This window comes from Lagenorhynchus albirostris, chromosome 16 (genome assembly GCF_949774975.1).
Source record: "Lagenorhynchus albirostris chromosome 16, mLagAlb1.1, whole genome shotgun sequence".
In the NCBI taxonomy this organism is placed as follows: domain Eukaryota; kingdom Metazoa; phylum Chordata; class Mammalia; order Artiodactyla; family Delphinidae; genus Lagenorhynchus; species Lagenorhynchus albirostris.
The window spans coordinates 83219293-83234476 of NC_083110.1; the positions used below are offsets into that span (position 1 = coordinate 83219293).

At 62.0% G+C, this 15184-nt stretch overlaps 1 long non-coding RNA gene across 3 annotated transcripts; it reads left to right on the top strand.

Moving 5' to 3' along the window:
* The first annotated feature begins 2379 nt into the window (after window positions 1-2379).
* On the top strand, window positions 2380-6746 carry LOC132507026 (uncharacterized). 3 transcript variants are annotated; one of them, XR_009536018.1, is made up of 3 exons: window positions 2381-2501; window positions 4175-4480; window positions 6527-6746. It is a non-coding gene; the product is annotated as an uncharacterized LOC132507026 (long non-coding RNA). The 3 variants fall into 3 exon arrangements; XR_009536019.1 differs by having other exon boundaries at window positions 2400-2534; XR_009536017.1 differs by lacking the exon at window positions 4175-4480 and having other exon boundaries at window positions 2380-2501.
* Window positions 6747-15184: the final 8438 nt, after the last annotated feature.

Consider the following 15184-nt stretch of genomic DNA (forward strand, 5'->3'; position numbering starts at 1 on the left):
AAATTGATCATGTTTTCTTGCCAGTTTGATTTCATTGCATCTCACCACGCCCTCCTGCGTGACCGGCATTCTTCTCCAGACCCAGGAGGTAGGACCCTCACCAAGAGCTGGCCCCCCAGACCTGGGCTGATGGCTGGCTCCTGGTGATATCTGGGATGCCACGGTGATGGCCGGCCCTCAGCTCCTTCTCCACACCGGCGCCCCCCCAGAGGCTGGGCACAGTGCCTGTAGGAAGGGAGTGGGCCTCCAGGGGAGTGGGCACCTTGGGGGGGGGCGGGGGGGGGAAAGCTCAGTGGAGCAGGAAGGCCCCTGCCATTCTGGAAGGGGCCGGGCCGGGGCCCTCTCAACAGAGGGACCCCACAAGCACGCCCCAGGCAGGAGGGGTTGGTGTGCTCAGGAGGGGAAGGGCGGGGAGGCTGGGCTGTCAGCGGAGCTGAGGGAGCTGTCCAGGGCCCTCCTGACTCTGGGTCCCAGCTTCCCATGGGTCTCCCTATGGGAGCTCGTCTGCTCCGAGAACAGAGCCGGCCGGGCCTCCCTCGTGTCCCTGTGGGGAGGGTTCTGACCCCTTAGCCTTCCAGGGGACCGGGGTGGGCCCCGTGGGGAGCCCTCGCCTCGCCCCGCCCCACGTGGCACTCCAGCCTCCAGCCCCACAGGTCCCTGCAGGCACCCAGCAACCACTCGCCCACCCGGTCACACGACCCTGCTCCCCATGGGGCTGGCGGCCCACCCCCCGCCCCTTGGCCAGCTGTCCTCACCTTTGCTGTGGAGCAGGCTGGCTGGTGGAGGACAGCAGGGTGGAAGGCGACGAGTGTGCAGGGCACATGGCTGGCTTTCTGTCACCCTCCCCCCGCCCAGCCCAGCCCCGTTCCTCCAGGGGATGGGGTCTCGCATCCCCTCCCAGCTGCGGCGGGGGGAGATTATCTTCCTCTCACTGCCCGTTCGAGGTCCTCCAGCCAGGTGGCCCATTTCGGCCAGGCCCCTCCGCCCCGGAGGCCCGAGCCCCCGACCCCCAATCCACGGTCTTCAGAAGCCAGAGCGTCCAAGGAGGCACGTGCTGCGGGGACAGGGCCCGCGTGGGGTCCCAGGTCTGGAGTCTGGGATCTCCTTAGCATGGCCACTTCCAGGCTGAACCCACAGCAAGGAGAAGGAAGGTGGAGGGACACAGGACACAGCCCGTGGTGGCCTGGCTCCCCCCGAACCCTGGGGTGACGGCTTACTTTTGGGCTTGCAGTGTCCATCTAGAAGGAGCCATTGGGTAGAGGGGCACTGATCGGGTGGCGGCCCAAGGAGGCAGTGGAGGCGGGGCTGGGGGCTGGGGGCTTCCCCTGGGATAGAAGGGAAGCCCCCAGATGGAGGAGCTGCTGAGCAGCTGGCCAGAGGGCATGAAGCCTCGCAGGTCCCCCTAGTCTCCCACACCAGCACCACTCTTTTAGTCTCCATGGAAGCCTGGGGCTGGGAGGACCACCGCTGTCCCGTCGCTCAGATGGGGAACCAAGGCCCCGAGACCGCACTGTCAGGCCAGGTGATGCTGAAGGGGTTCGGGACTTGCCCTCCGCGGGGGCAGCCCCTGCTCACCCTGCCGCCCACCAGGGAGGTCGACGTCTTCTTCAGCTCTCAGAACTCCATGGGGTGTGCGACCTGCCTATACCAGGCAGTGTGATTCTAGACATGGGCCTGGACCCCAGGGAGGCCTGGGCTTCCAGGTGGGCCAGGTGCTGTGCGGCACGGGTCGTGGGTGGGGCTCTTGGCCCCAGGATGACCAGCTTCTGCGGCCCCTCAGTCCCCGATCCCCCCTCCCCGCTGCGCCTCTGGTCTCCACTCGCCATAAAGCACCCAGTATGGGATCCCCACATGCCACCTGCTAGGCTGCTCTTGGGGGTGGGGGTGGGGGCGGTGAGGGGCAGAGCAAACATTTACGGGGCCCTCACCGTGGGCCTGCAAGTTGCCACGGTGCCCACATCTCACAGCTGGGGACACTGGGGCTGGGGCATCCCACTTGGTCCCCGAGCCCTGTCTGCAGGGTTTAAAGGCCCTGCCACCGGTGGTGTGGCCCCGTTGCTGTACCAGGAACCAGGGTGGTACCTTCCCTTTTCTCCAGGTTTTTTTCTCTGATTATAAAATAATCCCTGTTCGGGGTAGAACATTAGTAAAATAAAGCAAAGCAGAAAAGCAAAGCAAAATCCCCTGCAGTCTCCCACCCCCGTGGGTCCTCTGCGTATTTCTCCCTGCGTGACTCCTCTGGGCATTACCAGATCCTTCCCTGCATTCCTGGCCTCCAGCCACCCAGGAAGCTCTGCCTGACTCCCCTGCCCAGCCTCCCCCTGTCCTGGGGCTCCCACCCGCCCCCTTCCTGCCTTGGGCCCGGGGCGTGTCCAGCGGGCATCTCCACCCTCCTGGACGCTGCACAGGAGCTGTCAGTGGTCTGAGGCTGGGGCCGCCGGCACCCAGAGCCTCCCGCAGAGAAGGGAGCCGGCCTCTGCCCTGGCCATCGTCAGGCCGCGGTAAGGGATGAAGGTGGAGGAGACGGAAACCAGGTGGGGCACGGCCATCCTGCTGGCCGATGGGGGCCCCGTCCCCGGCCTGAGGGTGGCCGTCGTCTGCTGGGGAAAAGCTAAGTAGCTTGTGCTCTTCCCGCACCCCTAGAGCCCCAAGGAAGCTTCCGGCCTGAAGCCCATCAGTACCCAGTGGAAGGCAGGGGCCGGGGCTGGGGTGGGCTGCCCACAGCCCCTCGCCCACCTTTTCGGGCTGGAGGCATGTCAGCGGACGCTCCGGTGCGGCCTTGCTGGGCCTGCGTCCTGTCAGTTACACAGTTACCAGGGCCTCCCTTCCTGCCCCGCCCTCGGAGCGTCCTGGCAGTGCTGGCTGATTTATTTTTAGCTCCGCCTGACGCCAGGGTTGCCTTTCACCTCGGGGATCAGAGGCCTCGGGCTGGGCGGCCAGCGCCCTTGACCCTGCTGGGCATAGAGGGAGGCAGAGCAACGGGGTGTGCCTTCCTTCCCCAGGGGCCCCAAGCCTGGGGGTGCAGCCCGGGCAGCCCGAAGCTGGGGTGGCGGTCAGAATCCTCATTCTTCAGGAAACTGAGGTTGAGGCCTGAGCAAATGGACCCACCCCTCCTGGGGGTGCAGGTGGGGATGGGGGTGGGGATGGGCGATGGGGATGGGGGATGCGGGTGGGGTAGGGAAGAGGTGGGGTGGGAAGTCCTGGTCAGCTCAGGCTGCGTTCCGAAGTACTACGGACGCGTATTTCTCCCAGAGTGGGAGGCAGAAGTGCAGGGTCTGGGTGCCGGCTGATCCAGTGCCGGGTGAGGGGCCCCTCCTGGTGCATAGGTGGCGCCTTCTGATGACTGAGAGCCTGGTCTCCCCTGGGGATAACACTGACCCTATTGTGGGTGTCTCACCCTCATGACCTCATCGAAACTGAATCACCCCTGAGGCGCCTCTCCAAATACCGTCGTGTTGGGGGTTATACGTCACCATGTGGATTTGGGGGTGTGGACACGAGGAGGCACCCTGGACCGGGGGGGTGTGAGCTGGGCCTCAGGGATCAGCCAGAAGGCCGCAGGAGGAAAAGTGGGTGCCGGGGGTCTTGAGGGAGCCGGGAGGACTGTGAATGGACCTGGACCCGACCTGTGGGCACTGGGGAGGGGTGAGTGGGGTGGGGGAGGCCCGAACCGAGGAGGGCTGAGGATGGGGTCCAGGAAGGAGTCCTGCGAAGGGGGTGGGGTCGCAGAGGAGTGTGGCAGCACGGGGGTGGAGGAGGGCAGGCTGGGGTTCAGGGGGAGCCGAGCCGCGGCCGGGCCGCTGGGGCCCAGGTGCTGGTCGTGCACGGGGCCTGGATGGGTGGGGCCCGTGCGCCCACAGGAGGAGGGCTGGGGGGGCCGCCTGCTTTGGGGAGAAAGCCTTGCCCGGCCCCGCCGGCTGCGTCGGCTCCTCTTCCCCCTTGCTCCTGCCCCCCGGTTTTCCGGTGGGAGCAGGATGGGGGATCGCCCAGCACAGGCGTCCGCGGGCAGACGGGAGCTCCTCACGCAGGTGAGAAGGGGCTGTGTTAGGGCCAACCTCAGTGACAGTCACCCGGCCTTTGGGTCCCTAGTGTGGAGTCAGGTTCAAGCACAGAGCTCCTAGTGGCCATCTGTCATGGAGAGAATGGCCCTAAGGAATTCCCCTCATGTTTTTAGGGCGAGGACTCATGACAGGAACAGGGGTCAGGAATCCCTTCAGTCCATCTCATCTCCCCAGGCCAGAGGCACCTGGTCATTCCAGAGCCAGATTTACAGAGACACCGCTCTCATCCCATCAGACCACCCATCACAGGGTGCGATTCAGCAGGTTTTAGGGCGTTCACAGATTGTACAGCCGTCACCACAGTCAGTTCCAGAGCCTTCCGTCACTGCCTTCAGCCATTGCCTGAGCCCGGCCCAGCCCCCGAGACCTCACATCTGAGGAGTTGCCCAGCCTGGATGTTCACACCAGCGGGTCTCGTGGTGTGTGGACTCGGCGCCCGGCTCGCCCCCCGGAGCTCAGTGTTTGCAGCGCCCACACTGCTGTCTGCGTCGGGGCTCCCCTCCATTGTGGGGAATAGCGTTCCCTGGCTTGGATGAGCCGTTTTGTTTGTCCCCTTTTCTGTCGGTGGACACTTGGGTTATCTGCCTTGTGGCTGCTGTGAATACTCCGTGCAGTCTCGGGGTGACATGTTTTCATCTCACCTGGGTACACGGGGTCCTTACCTCCTGGGATTCACCGTCTCAGGTGACTTGCTGAGACCCGGCTTCCGGGTTTCGTCTGAGACGCAGGCTCCTGGCCTGTGGCCCAGCTGCCTCCCTGGCCTCCCCCCACGCCCAGGGTTCCGTGCCCCACCCCACCCGAGTGGCTGCAGAGATGGCTGTCGTAGGGTGGGCTCCGGAGAGGAGGGGCACAGGCCTGACCGGTCCTCCAACACCCGGCTCCAGGCACGCTGTCCAGAGACGCCTTCCCATCGTCCGCCTTGCCGCAGATGCGCCAGCCCTTCCGGACAGTCCCCAACCGGCAGTTGCCCGTGTGCTGAGAAGGGGCCTCCTGGCCATCACAGATCGTCCCACTGGGCTTAGGAGGAGAGTGGCAAGGCGGTGAGGTCCCTCCTGCAGCCAGTCCCAGGCCCCCTGGCCTGGCATTTGGCGACGGGGCCCTGGAGGTGCCCAGGCCCAGCAGGGACGACCCTGCAGGTGCAGGCTGGGTCCACCCCACAGGCTTTGGGGTCCCCCCAACAGGCATCGCCTTCCCTTGATTGGCTTTTTGTTGCACCTGCTTGGAGCCCTACATCAAGGACACAGGACAAAAACTCTGGAGTTAACCAAGCCCCCATAGCAACTGTTGCCACGGGCTCTCCTAACCTAAACCGGACACCCCCCCCCACTCCATATTAGGTAAAATAATCACCATGCAGTGACCGTGTAGTTTCCTGGCCAATCACCGAATGCCATCCTGCCTGCAGGAACTTCCTTTGTCTTGAGGCTATAGAAGTTGGCCACTAGCCTGCAAAGGGGGTCGGCTCTCCCTGGTCTATCAGGAAGTCGCCCGCTGTGTTCGCAGCGCCCCTCACTAACTCTGCTCTTCGTTCTCAATAAACTCACTCTCATCTAAAATACTCTGTGTCTGGAAATTCTTCTTCCAACCAGTGCGTGGACCACAACACTGCTTTCCTGGCGAGCCCCCTGCATGGATGGCCTGTCCATGTCCGCATAGGCCTTTCCGGGATGGGGGGCATAAAACTCTCAGGGACCTGGCGTGTGTGTTTGCTGGGACATGGGTGCACCCCTGGCCCAGGGTCTCATATGGTGGCTTGGTTTCTGCAGAAAGGGGAGTGCAGCCCTGCTTTCTCAACGTAGCACAATGACTGTAAATGTGCTGTGCGGTCATTCCACGCAGTGAGGCTCCGCTAACCAGAGACCTTTCCTACAAACAGCCATCGCTCTGGCCTCAGTCCCAGAGGAACCCTTTCCTTCTGGGTCACATACTGTGCATTTTCCCCTGAAATATTTCAAGTGTTAGGTCCCAGCTTCAAGCACATTAGCTCTAAAGTAGACTATGTTTAGCTTGATTGTTAAACTGAACTTGGCTCTGAGATTTTAAAACAGAAAAAACTCCTGCCAGAACTATGTATCTAAAGAGATAACATGTTGATCTTGGCAAGAAGACGTCGCACTTTCTTCAGGCATTTGCGGTTGGGTTAGTACTTATTGGGAGGAGTGGACACCAGGGAAACGTCTAGAACGTTAGACAGATGTTGCACATCGATGCACGTGCTCAAATACTTTATCTCTTTTCAGAAATGAGCTTTTTGGTTTAATTGCTCTGAATGTAGTGGCTGAGATTAAACCACGTGTGCCTTCAGAATGGAAAATCCTGCAGAAGTCCTCAGATCCATCTGCAAAGCTGGGAACGGGCCCCACTGGGCAAGCCCTGGGGGGGCTGTGTGCCTGGGCGTGTGTGCACGTGTATGAGTTGCATCAACACAGAATTGCACTTTCAGTGTGATCGTTCCTTCCTTTCAGGCCGCTGCGGAGGTGCCCGCTGTCTGTGGCCATCACTGGCTGTGGAGCCCTGGTCTGCGGTGGTTCCTGATGCCCTGCTCCATTCACCAATGGGGAGACTGGCTGTTGAGGGGCTGGCCTGAGCCAGGGCCGCTGTTCCCAGGTCCTGCAGGGCTCTAAGGGGCCCCCTTTGGTAGCCTGGGGATAATTTTTTAATATTTAATAAACTTTTTTAAATTAATAGACTTCAGGGCATTCCCTGGCGGTCCAGTGGTTAGGACTGCACGTTCTCACTGCCGAGGGCACAGGTTCAATCCCTGGTCGGGGAACTAAGATCCTACAAGCCACGTGATGCAGCCAAAAAAAAATAAAATAAAATAAGAGACTTTATATTTTAGAGCAGTTTTAAGTTCCCAGAATAATTGGGCAGATGGTACGGAGCCTTCCCATCCCCTCACTGCACGTCCCTTGTTACTCACACCTGGCACCAGTGGGCTACATTTGTGGCAGCTGAGAAGCCAACATTGATATATTATTATTAATCAAGCCCAATGTCCACGTGAGGGTTCACTCTGGGTCCTACACTCCAGGGTTTTTGACAAACGCGCATGACAGTACCCACCGTTACGGTAGCACACGGAATCATTTCACTGCCCTAAAATCCCGTCTGCCACCATTTATTAATGTTTTCAATGAGTAAAGACACATTGGATTTCAAAGGAAGCAGTTATTTTTTAAATAATTATCAAAATATTAACAAAGCAGCCGGTGGGCTCCGTGCTGATCTGGGTGAAGAAGCCGGAGCTGCTGACACCGCCCAGGCTGGGGTCATGGTGAGCGTGGAGCCCTGTGCTCCCTGGTGCAGGTGAGCGCCAGGCACCGCGGACGCTCCTGGGGAGGGAAACGCTCAGTTTCGGTTGAGCTCAGCGAGGCTAAGACGCCGTTTGTTCCTGTCCACGTTCACAGGCCCCTGAACCAAGGGTCCCTGCTCTAGAAAAAACTTCGGAAGCTGGTGAACTGGGACAACACAGGCGAACGGGAATAGAAAATGTGCTTTCAAAACCAGATCTGTGTTGCCTTTGGAATCTCCCTCACGGCAAGTAGCCAAGCGGCTCTCAGATTTCCCTGTTTGCACAGACGGCTCTGAGCGAATTCAATGATCTCACGTTGACAGAAAAGGGTTAATTAGGAGAAGTTGATCAGGCTTTGCAGGAGGGAGTGTAATTAGTGCCCGTCTGCACCGCAGGCATGAGGGTTGCATGCCAGTGTCTTCCCGGGGCCGGAGAGCTGCTGCCTGAGCCGGGAGAGGCTGCAGGCGACCACTGTGCCGCTCCCAGGGGTCCAGCAAGCAGCCGGCACCCTGCCGTGCCCTCAGCACCCGCCCCCCGGGCCCCGTGACTCCCCCTGGTGCACAGGGCACCATGAACAGGCATGGGCTGGGCCCGGGCCACCGGTGCTGCGGGGATGGACGCGCAGCTCGGAGGCCAGGACAGCGACGCCTTCACGGCTGCTGGGAAAAGGCCGCTGGGCTTGAAGGACCAGAGCCTCGGCGGCGCGGCCCTGTTGGCTCGGTGGCCCCCTGGGCAGCGTCAGCCCTCGGTGAGCAGGTGCTTGGGTTCTCTCCCGCTCCGCACCCCCTGCCCGGCTCAGAATAGCGCCGTGTGGCCTGCTCTCCCGCCCCCGCCCCGCCCTTCCTCCCGTTTTCTGCCCCACTCGTTTTGACCTCGTTCCTTCAGGCCCTCAGATGCCTTTCCTGTCCCAGGATGCCAGAGCTCAGGTGGCTGAGACCTGCACTCACGGCAGGCGCCCTGTCCCCCTGCCCCATTGGTCCCACCGCCAGCGCCTCCCTCCCCTGGAGGCCCAGGCAGGATTGACTGGGGTACCAAGGCAGGGGGCGTACCCAAGTCTCCCTCCTGCTGTGGGAGTGGGGAACCAGGGCAGCTTGTCCAGGTCCCCGGCTGGCCAGGCTACCACTTGTATGTTGATCTGTGCCCCAGGGCCTCAGCCAGACTCACAGTCCCCTCTGGGGTGGCTGCCACCCCCTCCACATGGCGTCTGGCTCTGAGCCTGTGGGCGGGGTGTGCTGGGGACTCTCCGGGGAAGGCCAGGGGTCTACAAGGCTTTCCGCGGCCGGCCATTCTGAGCACCCATCTGCCCCTCCTGTTGTCCCTGCCCTGCCCCTCCCTGCCCCAAAGGCAGGCCCTGGCATACTTGGTCCCACCTGCCAGCCAGCAGGGGTCCTGAGCTGGCAAGGCGCCCAGGGGAGGGGTCCCACCCAGAGGGGTCCCACCCCTTCACCCGGCCAACAGGACTCCAGGCCCGCTTCTCCCTGGCCCCCTCCTCTCAGCAGTGCTTTTGTCTCCAGGAAAGCAGGCATCTCAGGAAGGGCTTCTGCCCCTGGGTACGGGGGCCGGCCTGGCTGGAGGACGCAGCGGGGTGGTGGGTGGAGGAGAGGGTCCTTTCCTCCCACTTCAGGACCTGGGTGGGCAGAGCCTTGGGCTCCCGGGCCTCTGGAGGGCTGGACTTGGCCCCCCCACGGTGATCTCAGGGCCTGTCCCCAGCCCCCGGGGCCCTTCCGCCCACGGGGCATCTCTTCGGCCTCTGGCGGGCGCCCACGTGTAGCCTGAGTTCCAGGTAGGCTCTAAGGGGCTCGTCTGGCACATGCTGGAGGCCCTCGGGACTCTGTGATGCCGCGACAGTGACCGCGTTTCCTAGGAAACCGCAGCCAGCTGCTGGGCGGCTGCGGCTGGTGCAGGCAGGGGACACCCGGGCGGGAAGGTGTGTCCCAGCGCGTGTGTCTGTGGGGGGGTCTGTTTGGGGGTGTCTTGTGCGAGCCTGTGCCGTGGCAGGCCTCTGTGGGGCATCTGTCTGAGCGTCCTGGCTCTCTGTCTGGGTCTCCTGGGGGTGTCTGGTGTGGGTGTGTGTGTGTCGTGGGCGCTCCTCCTCGGGCCTGGGGCTCACAGCCTCACCCACCAGCACCGAGCTTGCCCTGTCAGCTGGCAGGGCTGCTCCCCTCCCTCGCCCGCCTGGCAGAGGCCTGAGGCCTTCCGGACGCTCCCGTTGGCAAACAAGCGGGGCCGCCCGGGCCTGGCCCAGAGGGAGGAGTGACCCGCCGAGGGGGGTGAGGCCTGGCCGCTCGCTCTCAGCAGGAAGTGGACGGTGCCTCAGAACTGCAGCGTCGTCAAAGCCCACCGCCTGCAGCTTCCTGCCAGCCCCTCCGTGTCCCTGCACAGACTCCCTGGGCCTGTTGGTCAACCTCCTCCCCCTGAGGACAGGACGAGCGCACCCTTTGCGTCCCGTGGACTTGGTCGTGTCTGGAGGTCTCTCCTGGGGAGACCTCCCCCACCCCAGGGGTGCTCTGGGTCACCATGAGGGCGCGGGCTGAGCCGTGGGTGGGGCGGGCTCGCAGGCCGGGGGCCCTCAGGACACAGTGGAGCCCAGGGCGCCACCTCCCCTCCATCTGCGTGTGAATTTCTGGGCCACACACGGTGCACAAGATCAGGGAGCCCAGGACGCAGGGAGGAGGAGATGCAGGTGTGGCCATCCCGAGGGCCACAGGCCTGTTGACACTGTGGTACCACCCACCCTGCGGTCTGTGGGTGCGCGGGGCCGGTGGGGAGACCCGGGGCTTTGGTGGCCCCTCACCTGACCCCGCTGTTGGCGAGGCCACACGCTCTGCCGGGTGAACTGAGGTGCAGGGCCTGGGGGGGCCCGGCTCCTGGGAGGCGCCAAGGACAGAGTCATCTTCAGGGCCTGCGAGCTGGGGCACAGCTACCCCGCGGCCCTTTCCAGCACCGGGACTGTCCCCAGAGGTTCAGTGACTCCCAGCCTGCCTACCGCCGTGGCCCCAGCAGAGGGGCCAGAGTCTCCTCGTCGGGAGCCCATTGCCCCTCCCCGGGGGCTGTGGGGCCCGTGGCAAGGCACGCTGCCGGGCTGCCAGGGGAACGGGCGGCTCCAAGCACCCTCAGGCCTCGGGGCCTGCACCTCATTCATTCGTTTGTTCAGTTGTTCCGGCAACCCCTGTGGGGATCCAGGCTCCAGGAGACCAAAGTGGACGCAGAGCAGTCGCTGGCTCCTTGGCGCTCAGCCCCAGATGCGTTTTCTTTGAGGACGTGACCTGTGAGGGTGACTGTGACGCGAAGAAGAATCCAGCCCCCTGGGGAAATCAGGGAGACTTCCTGGAGGAGGCAGTCTTCAGGCTGACGCTGAAGCAAGAATGGCAGTTAGCTTGCTGAGGGTGGTGCTGGAGGAGGGAGGAGTTTTCCGGACAGAGTTTGCACGGCCTGGTGCAGGGCTCCCTCTCGGTCCTGCCCAGACATGGGGCCCACACGAGGACGTGTGTGTAGGGGGTGCTGGTGGAGGGCACAGCAGGGCCATGGAGGTGAGCGAGGCCGAGGCCCTGGAAACCGGGGAGCCTGCTGCAGGCCCTGGAGGAGCACCAGCCTGGGTCTGCGGGGCTGGGGGCTGGGAGCTCTCCCAGGCAGGTCTGCAGTGTGGGCTGTAGCAGAACCTGGGGGTTCTTTGGGGGCGAACAGTGTGGGGCAGGTGAGGAGGGCTCACCCCCAGCGCAGGAGTGAAAGCAGGCGACCCTGGGTGCCCCATCATGCCCTATCTTGAGGCCTGCCTGGGTGCACGTGGTGGGGAGGAGTGGGGTGAGCCCAAACTCCAGTGTCACTAAAGCACATTAAGTACCTGGGGGCTTTGGGCCACCCTGTGCCCGGGGCCTCTGCTCCCCACTCCACATTCCAGGAGAAGCAGACCAGCAAGGCACCCCATCCTCCAGGCATGGGGGTGGGCGCAGAGCAGGGAGGCCTCGGGAAGGGCTCAGGACCTGCCAGGCCCAGCCCCTGCCAGCAGAGACCCCCAAAGGGCCCTGACCCCAAGGACAGGAAGCAGCACCCTGAGGCCAGGGCTGGGGTGCTCTGAGGGGTCCCCTGTATTGAAAGTACAGAAACCGTGGCCCCAGGGAGGTCCTTTGTACAGCAGCAGCGTGGCCACCACCCCATGTCCACCCCCTGGGAAGAAGGGGCTGCGGGGTGGAGAGTGACACGGACGGCAGAGGGCCGGCAAAGGGGACGTGCCAGGGAGGGGTCCATCAGGCAGCCTCTCTTCCCACCCGGCCCTTCCCCGCGCCCGCTCTGCTCCCCGCCATGTGGCCCAGTCCCTGAGGGGCCCAATATATAGATTTTCCCCTTTGCTAATTGGAATGTCTGCCTTAGAGGAAACAAAGAATTAGACATGCAGGATTTACAGTTAACATTTTAAAAAAGCACGTTCCCCCCTTTGAGCTAATATTGGATAAGGAGAAGCAGGACGTCAGCCTGCAGCTGACGGGAATGAATGATCACTGTGGCCACCATCGCTCTGAGGAGCCTTCGTCCCCACCCCGGGGCCCAGCGCCAGAGCAGCCCGGGGTGGTGCACGGTCTGCCGGCCCCTCCCACCCCGGCCTCACAGAGCAGGGAGATCAATCCTCGTGCCGCAAGTCTTTCTGCGACAGGGGAGACTGTCAGGCTGGAGTCACCGTGCGCTCAGGCTGGGGGAAGAAAGCGAGGTGCGCTTCATTATGCAATTGTTCTCGAGTCTAATTTAGCATGGAGTCCTCTTGGGCTCCAGCAGCCACAGCACAGCCCGTGCTTTGATGGGGCGGGGTGGCAGCATTGCTGGGCGTTGTTCAAATTAACGCGGCCACCTTGGATACCGGGTCGAGCACCGCAGAGCCACAAAGCCAGGCGGCGGCTGGCCTGCAAGACTCTGGCCCCAGAGAGGCTGGGAGAGGGGAGGGGGCTTCTCCGGGGGTGGGGCGGGCGGGTGGGTGGAGGGCCCAGTCCGTGGGTGCTGTGAGCAAATTGGGAAGGGGCCCTGGTCCTTCCCGGCTCAAGTGCAGGTCCTCAGCTGTGCTCGAGGTCAGGGCTGGACGCCACGGCCCCACTGGAGCCAGGGCAGGGCCTCAGTTGCTGTGATGGTGAATTTCACGTGTCTGCTGGGCTGGGCCACGGCGCCGGCGGTGTAGTCAAACAGCAGTCCAGCTGTGGCTGTGAAGGTGTAACGTCTGCAATCCGGGGACTCTGAGGAAGAGCGTTGCTCTCCAGGAAACACAACCCCTGCTTCTCCTTCTCTCACCCACAGGATATTTCCAACGTCAGACCTGTGTGTCTTTTCCACACCAGCTGGGTGTTCTGCTATTTGACTCAATTCAGATACCGACCAGTTAGCTCAGACCCCACAGGGTAAGGGCTCAGTCCCACAACTGTCCCCCACTTCAGCCCCAGTCACAAGTAGTAGGTCCCCAGGTTACCCACAACTTCTGCCCTCTTGGCTACAAATCGGGGGTTCCCTTGACACCCTCCCACGATTTAATCATTTGCTAGACTAGCTGGAAGAACTCAGGTAAGTGCTTACTTACGTCCACCAGTTTATCAAGTCATAAAGGATGAACAGCCAGCTGAAGAGGCACTTAGGGGGAGGACTGGGAGTGTCCCAGGTGCAGGAGCTCTGTCCCCGTGGAACTGGGGTGTGTCATCCTCCCAGTACTTAGGTGTGTTCACCCACCTGGACTCTCTCAACCCCGCACTTCAGAGATTTTTACGCTGGCTTCATCATGTGACAGGGAAGAGCTAAATCAGAATCCAGGCTCGGTCTGTTTCTTTAACTTTAACGTTTGCTTTTCCTTGCCTTTGTTATTATAATCGTACATAATGGCCTGCCTCAGGGAACCCCGCCCCTCTGCCTGAATGTTAAACCCAAGTGCCTTGGCACCTCCTGACCCTGTCCACCTGCGGATGGCTACAAGAAAGAAGAAGTTAACACACCCCCTCCCCGAGGCTGGCCGTTCCAGGGGACATTTGCAAATCTTATGGCCTTTTTCCTTTACTTCCTCATCTCCTCCCCCTCTCTGTGCTATAAAAGAAACTGGCATCCAAATCTCAAAAGATGGTTTTTCAGAGACACTAGTCTGCCATCTTCTCCGTCTGCCGCTTTCCGAATAAAGTCGTACTCCTTGTCTCAGCGCCTCGCCTCCCGATTCATTGGCCTGTCGTGCGGTGAGCGGAGCGAGCTTGGTCTCGGTAACCATCACATCAGGGTGATCGGTCCTTAAGTCAGTCTCCAGCCCCTCCCCATTTCCCGGAGGGTGGTGGGGTGCCGACGAAAGTTCCAGCTCCTAACCGTGTCTTGGTCTTTCTGGTCACCAGCCCCCATCCAGGAGGCCACCCAGAGTCACCTCATTAGACGCTCCTATCACCCAGGAAATTCCGAGGGATTAAGGAGGGCTGCGTCAGGGTCTGGAGACAGGCCGATGTTTATTTTTTCTGTTATTTCACACCCTCCAACCTGTGGTGGGCCTCATCCAATCAGTTGCAGGACGTAAGAGAAAAAGACTGAAATTCCCCTTAGGAAGGGGGAATTCTGCCTCCAGATGTGAACCCTTCCGCGGGTCTGCCTACTGCCGGCCTGCCCTGCAGACTTCAGACTGGCCGCGCCTGCAACGTGTGAGCCAGTCCCTTAAAATAAATCTCCCCCTCCTGGCACCCCCCCACCCTCGCCCACACGCGCACAACCCCCCACTGGTTCTGTCTCTCCGGAGAATCCTGACCAGCCCGGGAGCCCAGCAGCGATGCGGGGGGCGGGGCATTCCGGGCTGTGAGACTGCGCAGAACCCACAGATGCCCCCAGCCCACCCCTCTAGGCTGCCACCGCCCTGGGTCCCCTGGTCCTTCTCCATCCTGGATCTGGTTCATCGGGGCTGCAGCTTGGGGTCCAGAGACTGCAGGGCTCAGTGCTGGGTGGGAGCGGAGAGCGGGGAGGGGGGCGGGGGGAGGAATGCCAGATGAAATACAGGGTGCTCAGTTAAATTTGAATTTCAGATAAACAATGAATGAGACAGGTTTATACTGAAATGATTTATTGTTGATCAGAAATTCAAATATCACCTTGCTTTAACTTTGATTTTTTAATTTGCTAATCCTGTCCACCCTCGATGGGAGCCTCAGGACAGGTGGGCACGGGGCACCCTGTGTGCCGTGTGAGGGTCCAGCCTGGCCTCGCCCACCCTGCACTCCGCCCAGGCACTCCGCCCAGGCCTGCCTGCTCCAGCTCTGTCTCCTGGGAGGGGGTTCCTGGCACTCTGGGGAGGGGCTGGACCCAGTTCCCACTAAGGGTCTTCTCAGCGTGAGGGCCCGTGCTGCAGGCAGGCGCTGGACCGATGGGTGCAGCTGGGACCTTTTTGAAGCCACTGTCATAGCCATAAACACAGGGACCGCCAAGCCTCTGCCAACAGGACAGAGCCCACTGCTGTGTCCAGGCCTGGGGACAGTCTCCACCAAGTCCAGCCACCAGGGCCGGTCAGGGACCCTTGTTTCCAAGGATCTCTGGGTGACGCTCGCAATCCCGCCGCCCCACCCATTCCCCAGTGCTTTCCTAGTCGCCTCCAGGCCCTCCGGCATTCACTGGACACAGTGCCAGCCAAGAGACTCCCTGGCGCTAGCTCACAGGGAAGTGGGGATGCGGGAGGGCCTTTCACCCCCACAGAGCCCTGCGTTTAGCTGGCGCGTCGGACATGGAAGCTGCTCGCTCCTCCCAGGGGCTCTCTGGCGTTTTGGTCTCACTGGACACCCCAGAGGAGCACGGATGCTGCCGGCGACCTCTGGTGCACCCCACCTCCCGCTCATCCAGGCCACGT